Source organism: Embiotoca jacksoni, unplaced genomic scaffold, assembly GCF_022577435.1.
Source record: "Embiotoca jacksoni isolate LCO1_2020_lvr unplaced genomic scaffold, fEmbJac1.0.p SCAF_63, whole genome shotgun sequence".
NCBI classification, from domain to species: Eukaryota; Metazoa; Chordata; class Actinopteri; family Embiotocidae; genus Embiotoca; species Embiotoca jacksoni.
In genome coordinates, this window is record NW_027185418.1 from 1388795 (window position 1) to 1400293 (window position 11499).

Consider the following 11499-nt stretch of genomic DNA (forward strand, 5'->3'; position numbering starts at 1 on the left):
AGGAAACAAGTCGCCAAATCTGACAAGAAGGGAGAGTCGGGGAAAAGACGACCGCGTTGTCGTGAGGGAGAAACTCGTGTGCGGTTTTAAGACGTTGCAGAAGCCAGATGCCGTCGTGCGCTTAAAAATCCACCGTGGAACTAAAAAAATAAAAATAAAATAAATAAATAAATAAAGTGCTCGTCACGTCAGTTTTGAGAAAACACCATTTTATGACTCGGCGGGTAAACGACACAAAAACTGATGACATCAGTAAAGAGCTCACATTTATGTAAGGAGTAGGCGACAAATGGAGGAAGGGGGATTTTCAGATACGCTCACGTCTGAAAATGTCCAGCAAAAAAAAAAAAGAAGTGCAGATGTCTTGCGTATAATGGCGTCGCAGCCTTCACTACGTTTTATTTATTTATTTTTAAACATCCCTGCTTCTTTACTTTCTCCACCAACATCTCTCCATACTCTCGTCTTTTCTCTTTTTTATTCTTCTATTCCCCGTTTCTGTGTTTGCTAACCAGAGCAGAAATAAACTGTTTGCCCCCCTCCTCCTCCCCCCTTCATAATCAACCCCCTCCCATTCACATCTCCCACAAATATTACCTCCGACTCCCTGAACAACAGTTTGCGGTCTTACACACACACACACACACACACACACACACACACACACACTTAAACCTCGTTTTCCTAATGCAACACAAGTTTCTCCAAAACACACATAAGCTTCTTTTTCATTTTCTAGATGGACGAGATGAAGTTTGCAGTTCAAAGTGTCGAACCGACGTCGAGCAAGTTCATATTTTTTTTGTCGATGTGCAAAAGCAGGTTTTCAAGCCAACGGGTCCAAAATAGGTTCTGTTAATATTTGTTTCTCAAAAGCCAAACTTAGGCTCGATTTAATTCGTAGTGACGGAAAAAAAAAATCCTCGACAACTGAACATACAACTCTTACAACTTATTGTTTTACTTTTACAACATATTGGTTCATTACTTTTAAGTTAGCTAAAAAGCAAAAAAAAAAAAAAAAAAAAAGGGCAGCAGAACATTTTTCATTAGAAGAGACTTTTAACAACTCACCGTGTTTGCTTATCATTATAATACCTGTGTAGGATTTGAACCTCGTCAAACTATAACAAAATATGATCATACGATACCGAGATTATTTCTTGCGTAACGATTAATCATCAAAACCAGGAAGTGATGCAACTCCTTCCTGCTGCCGTTTCTCCGAATCTTCACCAACTTCCTCCTCTCGCTGTCTGGAATTAAGCACAGATAAAAAAAAAAAAAAAAAAAAAAACAGTAAAATTTTCTCCGTGAAAACACGTAAAATAATATCGACCTACCTCTGAGGTTTCACTTCAACCTCACTGGATGAAGCTCATTTAGATCCAGCCTGTTGGGAGTCCCGTCATCTTCCCGTCTTCCCGCATAATAAAACCAAAATGCTGTTTGAATGTCTTGAACTTAAACAGAAACACTTACAGTTGTGATACCCACCTGTTCCCAGAGAAGCTTTCTCCTCTGAGGCTCGGCCTCAGCCGAGCAGCCTCAGATGGAGCTTCTCTGGAGTTTTGAAAAAACTCTGAAAAGCGGGGAAAAGGAAAACAAACAGGAAGATATTTACTGCAAACTTTTGGAAACAAGTTCCAACAGAGTCTCACTGTGGAAAAATTAAGCACATCGGGTTCGAGAAGTTCTTGGGAAATCGTCCAACATTTTGAACCTGCTACTATTATGTGTTAGATTTAAAAATCAAACCAAGACATTTTCTGGTCACTCGTTTAAAGCCAGTTGATCCGGTTGAGTGCGTGAATGTGAACCTACCCGTGTGCGTCTCGACTTCCTCCTCTTTTCCTTCCACTGTGTTTTCCGGGCTTTCAATCAAAGGCCTGTCAATCAAAAAGACACGCCCCCCCCCCGCCCCACACACACACACAAAAAATACCGCTTTTTGAGGTCTAATATCTAATTAATGACGGGATTCTTTTCAGATGGACCGCCAGAAAACTAATAAGAAGGACTGAATTTAGCTTATGAGACCATAATGACTTTAATTTTTTTTTTATTGGCTTTGTTTTTCATGAGAGAAGTTGAATGCGAGTCTATGGAGCCAGAGGCCTTTTTGGAGGCAACCCCCTGGTGGCCCTCGGTGGTATTACAGCGTAAGGCACTTCTGCAACTCCACTTTTCACACCCGGAAGCTACGTTAACAGAAGACGAACTATCATTACGCTGAACCCACCGCCAACCGGAGAACAGAGGAACCGATCAGCGCTCCACTGCGGCTTTATTTACGATTCCAGTCTCCTTCAAACAATAAGTGTGGTTTTTTTTGTTGTTGTTTTTTGGTCCTTGTCGCTCGCTGTACCTCAGCGAGAGTCAGACAAAGGACAGAGAATGAAACAATGGCTCGAGGAGACAAAGGAGGAGGAAGAGGAGAAGGAGGACAGGGAGGACTCCTGTGTGGCTCCTTCGCTCCCGTAGCGCTGCTAACAGCCGGCCTACTTTAGCCTTCTCCATTTTTTATGACACACACACACACACACACACACACACACACACACACACACACACACACAGTCAACATTTCTGCCCTCGCGAGCATGCAGACGCAGCGGTGAAATGTCAGAGATGAAAACAGGCATGACCACACATGAAACCGAAAACACAGAAAAGTATATCGTATTATTGGGAGAGACACTGTGTGTGTGTGTGTGTGTTGTGTGTGTGTGTGTGTGTGTGTGTGTGTGCAGGTGTTAAGTATCCTACGCACAGGTTTTTCTGTCTGTTTAAATATGACGCCAACGAGACGAGGACTGCTACTCGTATTGTAGGAAGTATTAACGTGGGCTCGTTGAACTTCTGCTGTAGGTACAATACAATATATTCGTTTCATTTGGATTGCAATTATTTTTGGATGCCGTTATCTCGAGTTCATTATTTAGTTTTGTCGAGAAAAGAGCAAAATAAAAATAAAAAGCCTGTTATATTTTCATCACGACATCATGAGAAAATCAAAAGGCGGCTTTCTGCTTGATTTCCCGGCGGTGAGATGCAACGAAGTTTTTCCTCTCGCGTCCTGGTGTTTACTTTTTCTGTGTTGGTTTCATTCCGCCTACTTTAACTCCACAAATTCAAAAGGGAAAAAAGTTGTAGTTGGTGCTGACTTTACAAATTAAAAATTTACTCTTGAGGGCAAATTTGATGCTGTTATAAAGCGATTATGCTTTAAAAAAAATAAAAAAAAAATAAAATCATTTATAACAATATAAACTAACAGGCATCACGTTTCTGAACTGGATGCTTAATTTTTTTTTTTTTTTTTTAAATTTTAACATTTTTCTGATAATAAGCACCATTTCCCCCCCCCCCCCACTTTGTAGTGGAGAATTTTTACAGTGCTGTATTTTTACTTTAACTTGAAGGGGGTCCGAATACGTCATTCACTACTGTTCATATACAAAGAAAAATTATCTCACTATTTAAAGAAATCAGCTTTTTCTTTTCCGTTATCACAAGAAAATTAGATCACGTAATAATTTACTTGATATTTGGAGATAGCAACATAAAAGACAAATAATTTCAAGCAGGACTTTTTTTTGGGCTTCCGTACATTCACACATCTGTTTTTTTTTATTGGTTCAATTCTTTTGATTTGGTCACTGTGTTTAATTAGGTAGGATTTGTGTACATTTAAATGTACTGGTTTTTGAATTGAGCGTTTGAGCCCGAGACATTTCCAACTCAATCCGGTATCTTATCCTTTGAGGACTTCATCTTTCTACACAGCCAACATGAGCAAGCAACAGAACTACATCCAAGAAAAACAGCAACAGAAAAATGGCGAAAAATTATGGCCAAATATCGACGCTGTTGTATAAATTCATCCCACATTTCTTTGCCGTTTCGTTGAACAGATTCCACGTCGACTGAAAACGACCACAAACGTCACTCCGCCTATATTTAACATACAGACATTAAATCCCCATTTCCATGTCTCACTAAAGTTAAGAGGATTTCAGAGATTCCCATCAAGAATCTCTTTTCCAGGAGACAAAGCAACCCCCCCCCCCCCCCCAAAAAAGCCTCAACATAAAATAAAGCAGCCCAACGTTGACCTTTGCAGCGTGTACATTTTTAAAATCCATTTCACCATTATAGTCTTTTTATAGTGTGAATAAAGACAAAACTCAGCTGCTGAGCACCGAGTCTTGTAAAACAGATAAGTGGTCGACCTGTTACGCAACCACACAGCGTGTACAATATGCAGCAGCTCCCCAAAGCGGGAAGCGTTCAACCTCGAACGACCTCGAACGACCTCGGACGTCATTTTAGACAGCTGGAACATGTTTGGATACCGCGAGAGTTTAAATTGAATTTCCTTAAACTAAAGTGCGCTACTGGCTGATTGTGCTGTTGAAACACAAACGTGAATCAAATCACATTTTTTTTTTTTTTCTCCATCCTCTTTCTTGTAAATGTCAACAGCAAACGGGAGGCAAAACAAACAAACAAACAAACAAAAAAAAGCTGTTCCTTAGCAACAGAACTCTGATTTATCAACACGACGGGTGCGGGTTGGTCGCGGAGCGTCAGCCGGGGAGTAAATAAAACGCCGGGTGCCGGAGGCACTGTAACCATGGAGCCATCGCCATAGCAACAGGCTCCTACAACAAAAGGGCAAAAGGACCTGCAGATTTAAGAAACGCGCAGAGACAGAGACAGAGACAGCTGGATGCACTCAGTGTTGAAATGAAAACAGTAACTTAAAAAACAAACAAAAAATAAAAGAAATAATCCAAACAGCATGAGATCACACGCAATCAGAGCCTTCAACTGGAATTACTTTTTATTTATTCATTTATCTCTAAACAATATTTCTACTTTAGTTTAGCAGCTGCACTTCTTCGGGGGGGGAACTTCGAATAAGAGCAGCAGCAACTATCGGAGCAGAAACTGAGGTGTCAGACTCACTCAATGTATCCCCCCCCCCCAAAAAAAAAAAAAGCTAGAGCTTGAAATGTAAAAATAAATAAAATAAAATAATGATTTCTGTTTGATTCGTCACATTTTTGTTGCCATGACAGTAAACAACTTGTAAATTCTTAATTGCGGTCGCCGCCGCTCGTTCCTTCAGTCGCATCCTCTTCATCATGCATCATCATCCCCTCCCTTCCCCCCCCCACACACACACTGGTTAAGAGTGTAAATAAATGAACAAAGCTGATGTGCATTTTCACAAATATTTTCAAAGCAAGAAGATGCTAATTTAAAAAAAAATTTCAGACGTGAATTAAAATTTACACTCTTATATGTTCCCACTGTGCATGTCTGTATAACGTGTGTGTGTGTGTGCGTGCGCGTATAAACGAACACACGCTTTCATAATTAACATGGCCGCTCCCTCCGGCCGCCCACATGTGCACCGAATCTGCCACAACTGATGAGCTTTACGCTTCACAACTCAAGCCGTTCCAAGTTTTCTCTCTCTGGAGTTTTTTTTTTTTTAAATTTTTTTTACATCTTCTGCCCTCTCCGACAGATCTCGGCGGATCTCGTACAATTCCTCGCAATGAAATAATCCGAACTACTACCGGAGGCGTCGCCGTAACCGCTCGAAGCGGCTCTCCGTTTCCGGCCCAACTGAGAATATCGTTAAACAAGGTCCGACTAAGGACCTTTAATTTTTTTACATCGAGTTCCTTATATGTGGTCACGTGACCAGTGTGGACCAATGAACTGTCATTTAAATGCACGTTAGATTTCACTTAATATCTGCATTTGGTTTCTAGAGCCGTGCGGTTATGTTTCCCATCGTGCGTCTTTACCTGCTTCCCTTTATTCCCTTTTTCAAAATAAGAGGAGAAACCTGAAAGGGAAAAAAAAAAAAAAAAAAAAAAAGAAATCCACACCTCGATATGAAAAACCCCGACGTCGGCACGTTTTTTTTTTTCCTGCTCTGGAAATCGGCGCACGGCCGAAAGCAGCTCGGAGGTTGGAGAGTCGGAGCCCAGACTGGACGACGACGGCGCCCTCTTGTGGTCCTCACGGCTTCAGACCTTAAAATGATCTGAACGCTGCGAGCTAACGAGCCGTGACCACGTTTTTGCGGACGTTTTCAGAAGTCGTGTCGGACGCCGAAGTTCAAGTTTTCATTGGATGATAAAATTAGTTGTAATTTTAGTCGTATAGTTTTTTTTAAAATTTTTAAACGATGTTCCCGATGGCCTAATTCTTTTCCCCTTTGTCGTTATGCATTTCCTGCGTTGCGATAACCGCCCACTAGTTGGCGAAACCTTTTAGCATCTGTGACTTCGAAACATGGTCAATGTCGCCGTTGCCTGGCAACAGTGTAGTCACAGTTTAACCACTTAACCTTTCGTTTCAGTCGTTGACCTCCAGCTAACAGTGCGTCTCCGCTGTGTGAAAGTATAACCCCCCTCCCCCCACCCCCCTCATCCCTCTCAATAAAATACTCATCGGCAATCTGCCGGATGGAGAAATCCCTCCTCCCCTCCAACCCCCTCCCTGTCTCGGCCAGATTACGGCGCCGGACGGCCGGGATTAGGATTGAAATGGCGACAGGACTCATGTTCAGCAAAAAAACCCAAAAAACCCAAGCACACGAGAACATTTTTTTCACTCCGGATCACGTGCCGGCCCGAAGACCCACGATGGAGCTTTTTATATAAATAATCTCGATAAGGAAACAAACAAAAAAAACCAAAAATGAGGATTTTGCTGAGCTGCGGAGTTTTCGTAACAGTTTGGTGGTCGTTTCATTTAATTTGGGGATCTTTGTACTTTTGCGTGTAACAAAACAAAGTATTTAGCAGATTGTATTACAAAGGAAGAGTTATTTTAAGTCTCGATATGAAAGAAAAAAATAAAATAATTAAGTGTAAACTCTTTAATATCTTCACAAAGAATCCAGGGAAAATGAAGGAAGATCTGAAGAGACGTCACCGTTTTTTTTTCTTCTTCCGCACCGGCTGGATAATCCTGTGACATCACTACAAAACTAAAGACTGTGTGCTTCACACACTCCGAACATATTACGGTGCAGATGTTTTTAACAGCAAAGTCGCTGATCCCGACACAAAAGCGAGAGACGGATAATCCAGTTTCTCTTCCTGGAGTTGCAAGCGTGTGAAAAAAACCCCAACAAAAACAAAACATGGACATAATGACAGGAAATGAATCATCTTTTCATTAACAAATCCGAAAATCCATCGGTTAACTTCTTTTAAAGTTTTGGAGATTATTTAATCCGATTTTTTTTTTGTTCCGTTACGTTGGAAATCACTTTAAAGTGCTTCTCCTTCAGACTTTGTTTTATTTTATTTATTTTTTTAATTTTTTTATTGTAAACCGATTTGTTTTAAAGGGAACGTTAAGTGAATTTTGAAGGTGTATTTATTGCTGCTCCGTTTTACCGCTATTTAACAGTGGAACTTCAGCTTTGTGAGATTTCGGCCGATTTATTAAAAAGGCTCACGTCTGAAGAAAGAAAAAACATATGAATAAAAATGTAGACATCGACCTCATACAAAACAGTTTATTCGACAGTGGCTAGGTCCAAGTACCAACGGACCCCATACAAAATAAAGAAAACAAAAGAAAGAAAACAAAAGAAAACAAAAAGAAAAAACAATTGCTACGAAGAACAGAGATAACGTCCATCTACACAAAACTTCTCCTTAAAAATACATTACCATCAACACAAAAGATTCGATTAAAGATAATATATGTAAGGTGTGAATCCCGTCATAATTAAGTGATATTACATAACAAGCCTGGTAGGATGTCGAATGGAGGGGGTGGTGGTGGTGGTGGTGGTGGTGGGGGTGGAGGTGGAGGGAGGGGGAGGGGGGAGGGGGGGTCACGGCGGACGAGAGCGCGAGTGAATGAACGAACGTTTTTCTTCTTCAGGAGAAAAGGGGGCGGGGCAACAGTCAGTGATGCAGCAGTCATGTGGGCGGGGCAAAGAAAAGACGAGAAGACATTGTTATTGTTATTTTCTTTTTTTTTCTTTTTTTTTTAAAAGAAGAAGGAAACCGAAAGAAAGGCAATTGGGAACGAGAGGTAGCGAAGGGGTGCGCAAAGAGAGGTAGCAGATAGCGAGAGGAAGATTATCTAGAAGAGGTAGCTAGCGGATGAACGAGGAAGAGGTAGCAGATACTAACAGTGCTAGCAAAAAGGGGAGGGGGGAGGGGAGGGGTTAAGACTTCACGTTAAAAACGACCTAATTTTTGGGTTTTTCTTTATTATTGACCCGTGGTGTCGGCTGTGGACAGATGCTGGATGTTTTTTTTTTTTGTTTTTTTTTAATTAACTGTTGAAATGAGTTTTTTTTTTAATCGTCAGTGATTTAAAGCTGACTAAGCGTTACGTGGAAGTGGAACGAACGATAAGTATAAAACTTTTTTTTTATTTTTACATATTTGTGAAGGTCATTAATTAATGATCTTATCCAACCGTGTCACCGTTTTTTTTTTTTTTTTTTTTTTTTTAAAAAGAACTTCAGAAGTCGATCCTGCAAACAAAGAACGTTTTTTTCTTTCGCTCACAAAAACGCTTCAGAACAACTCGACGTTTATTTTTTAACTTTTTTTTTTTTTTTTAAGTCCTTAAAATGCCCAGAAAACATCTAAAAAACATGAACCGTCAAGGAATATTGCGCAACACAAACGGTCACTAATGAATCACGTTATTTTCTTGTCAAAATGCTTTCTCGGGGATGAAGAACAAATAATAACAATAATAAATATGAATAATAATTAAGTCTCAATAATCTTCTAAAGAAATTACCAAACATATTCGGATTTTAATCATTTCTCAGTTTTATAGCTGCTGGTTGGACTGCGACGAGCATTTATCACCAATTTGGCTGACTGAGCAATTGAGAATTAAAATAAACAAGCCGTAACTGAAGATTTTTTTTCACGCATCTTCTGCGAAGTTTTTGAACGGGACAATTTTTGTGGAAAAAGTAGGTTTTTTTTCTTCCGTCCAACCGTCCTGAAACCAAAGAATATTAATTCACCATTTTTATAACAGAAAAAAAAAAAAAAAAAACAGCGGGCAGTTCGTTGAATACTCTCAATTGGCCTTTTTTTTTGTTGCTCAAAGTAGCTCCTGATAATTTCCCGAAGAATCTAACGCCGATCGTTTCAGCCAATCGTTGTTCTCCTTTACGTTCACGGCAAAACGTCGCAGGATTCGAGGACTGAAACCGTCGCGATCGCTTAGAAGCTCGGGAACGTTTCTGCGGGTCGCTGCGCAGAAACGAGGATATTGCTGAGTTTTAACGGAGCGACGCAAAAAAAAAAAAAGAAAACGTACATGTGCGAGCGATGAAGAGGAGGAGGAGGGGGGGTGTTAGCGAGGTAGGCAGCGCTAGGAAACTGAGCGGAGGAGGAGGAGGAGGAGAAAGGGGGCGGAGTTTAGTCGCTACAATATTAGCACCTAAAAAAAAAAAAGTCTAAAAGCCGCGTTGTTTCAGCCGAGCTGCATCACGGCGTCTCACTCTCTGAAAAAAGGCTGCGTGAAGGTCAGCAAGAGGGTTACGTGTGTGTGTGTGTGTGTGTGTGTGTGTGTGTGTGTGTGTCCAGTGCTTTGTGGCAGGGTCTGGCCAAGTCGGTGTGTGTGCGTGTGTGTGTGTGTGTGTGTGTGTGTGTGTGTGTGTGTGTGTGTGTGTGTGTGCAGCCTCCAGTGTTCGCCTCAGCTTAATTTACGTTTTCTCTGTGTGTGTGTGTGTGTGTGTGTGTGTGTGTGTGTGTGTGTGTGTGCGCTACAGTGCTGCGGTGGTGGTGTGACAGCAGGAGGAATGATGGTGGACCGAGCTTCAGCTTTGTGCCTCAGATGTCAAAAGTTTTAACATTTAAAAAAACAATATATATATATATATATATATAAAATTTCCAATTAAAAGACCCCAAAAAACAGAAGAAGAATGTATTTGGATGTTCATTGTTGTTAATAATAATAAAAAAAAACCCACATCGGTGAGCCCAACTGTTGCTCTGCGTGACCTGGTAGTCCCAGATTAGGATTAATCCACAGATGAAAGTAGTCCGTCCCCCCCCCGCTCTCCCATAATGCACTTTTTCCTCCAGTTTAACGAACAAAAAAAGCTGCTAAAACAAGACGGTATTTAGCCTCTTTAAACAAATATGTTTGCAAGCCGTTTTTTAAAAAGGACATGTTCAGTCAGTTAGGAGGTCAGAAAGTATAGAGACCGACATACACTTTTTGCTAAGTTTTTTTTTTTTTTTTTTCTTAGGATTTGTTTGACAATAAATTAAAAAAAAAAAACCCCCGCCACTTTTAGTCTTTTAAATTTCAAACAGAAATCATCCGCTCCCCCCCCCCCCCCCCAAAAAAAAAATGACTCTTGCATCCTGTTGTGAGAAATATTTCCTTCTATGTACAATGAGTAACAGTTTTAAATCGATTTTTTCCCACGAGGAGCCTCCGCGCTCCTCGACCCTGGAGACGGTTAAGTAGCACTATTTACAGCTGCCATCTTTGTTTGGGTCGATAAACGGGGGGAGACGCAACCTCTCAAGCAGATTAGAAAAACAGCTTTCCTGCAGATTCGAGGGTTTATTTTTTTTTTTAGCAGCAAAAAGACAGAAGAGGCTTTAGCATTTATATTTATGCATTTTTTTTTTTTTTTTTTTTAAGCCTTATTCTTCAATTTGTATCTTTTTTTTTTTTTTTTTTGGCATTAAATAGTTTCAAGTTTCCTGCAACTCAACTTGTGCAGGAATTAAATGGAAAGCCACTAATTACGTATATATATATATAAAAAAAGGCACAAACCACCACCATCAAACACCCCTCTGTCTTACACACACACACATACACACACACACACACACACACACACACACACACACACACACACAGCACTACAGTGTATCATTTAAAGAGGAGCGAGAGGTAGATACTCGACAAGACAAGAGTGAGGGCAGGCTGGGGCCTTAGTTGTGTTACTGTCTGAACAATCTGTTGGCCTTGTGTGTGTGTGTGTGTGTGTGTGTGTGTGTGTGTGTGTGTGTGTGTGTGTGTGTGTGTGTGTGTGTTGCAGCTCACACACCTGCTTATCTGTCTGGCCCTCCCGTCTCACTAGCTCCCCCTAGTGTTAGTCTTTTAGAAAAGTGGAGCCAGACGATAAGAGTGTGTGTGTGTGTGTGTGTGTGTGTGTGTGTGAGTGAGAGAAGGACTTACAGTGTCAATTAAACCGCAGTGGAAAGAGAGAAAAGTTTGTTGTTGTTTTTTCTGATCAGTTGTGTGTCTTTGTTTGCCTCCCTACAGCCTCCATCCGGCCCTCCAGAGCAGAAAACAGTGTTTATTACTAGACGACCCTTGCAGCTGTGCCCTGAGAGGAAAGTATGTGTGTGTGTGTGTGTGTGTGTGTGGAAAACACACACACAAAAAAAAAAATCATCGGGTTACCTTTGCCACTGAACCCTGAGTGTGTGTGTGTGTCTT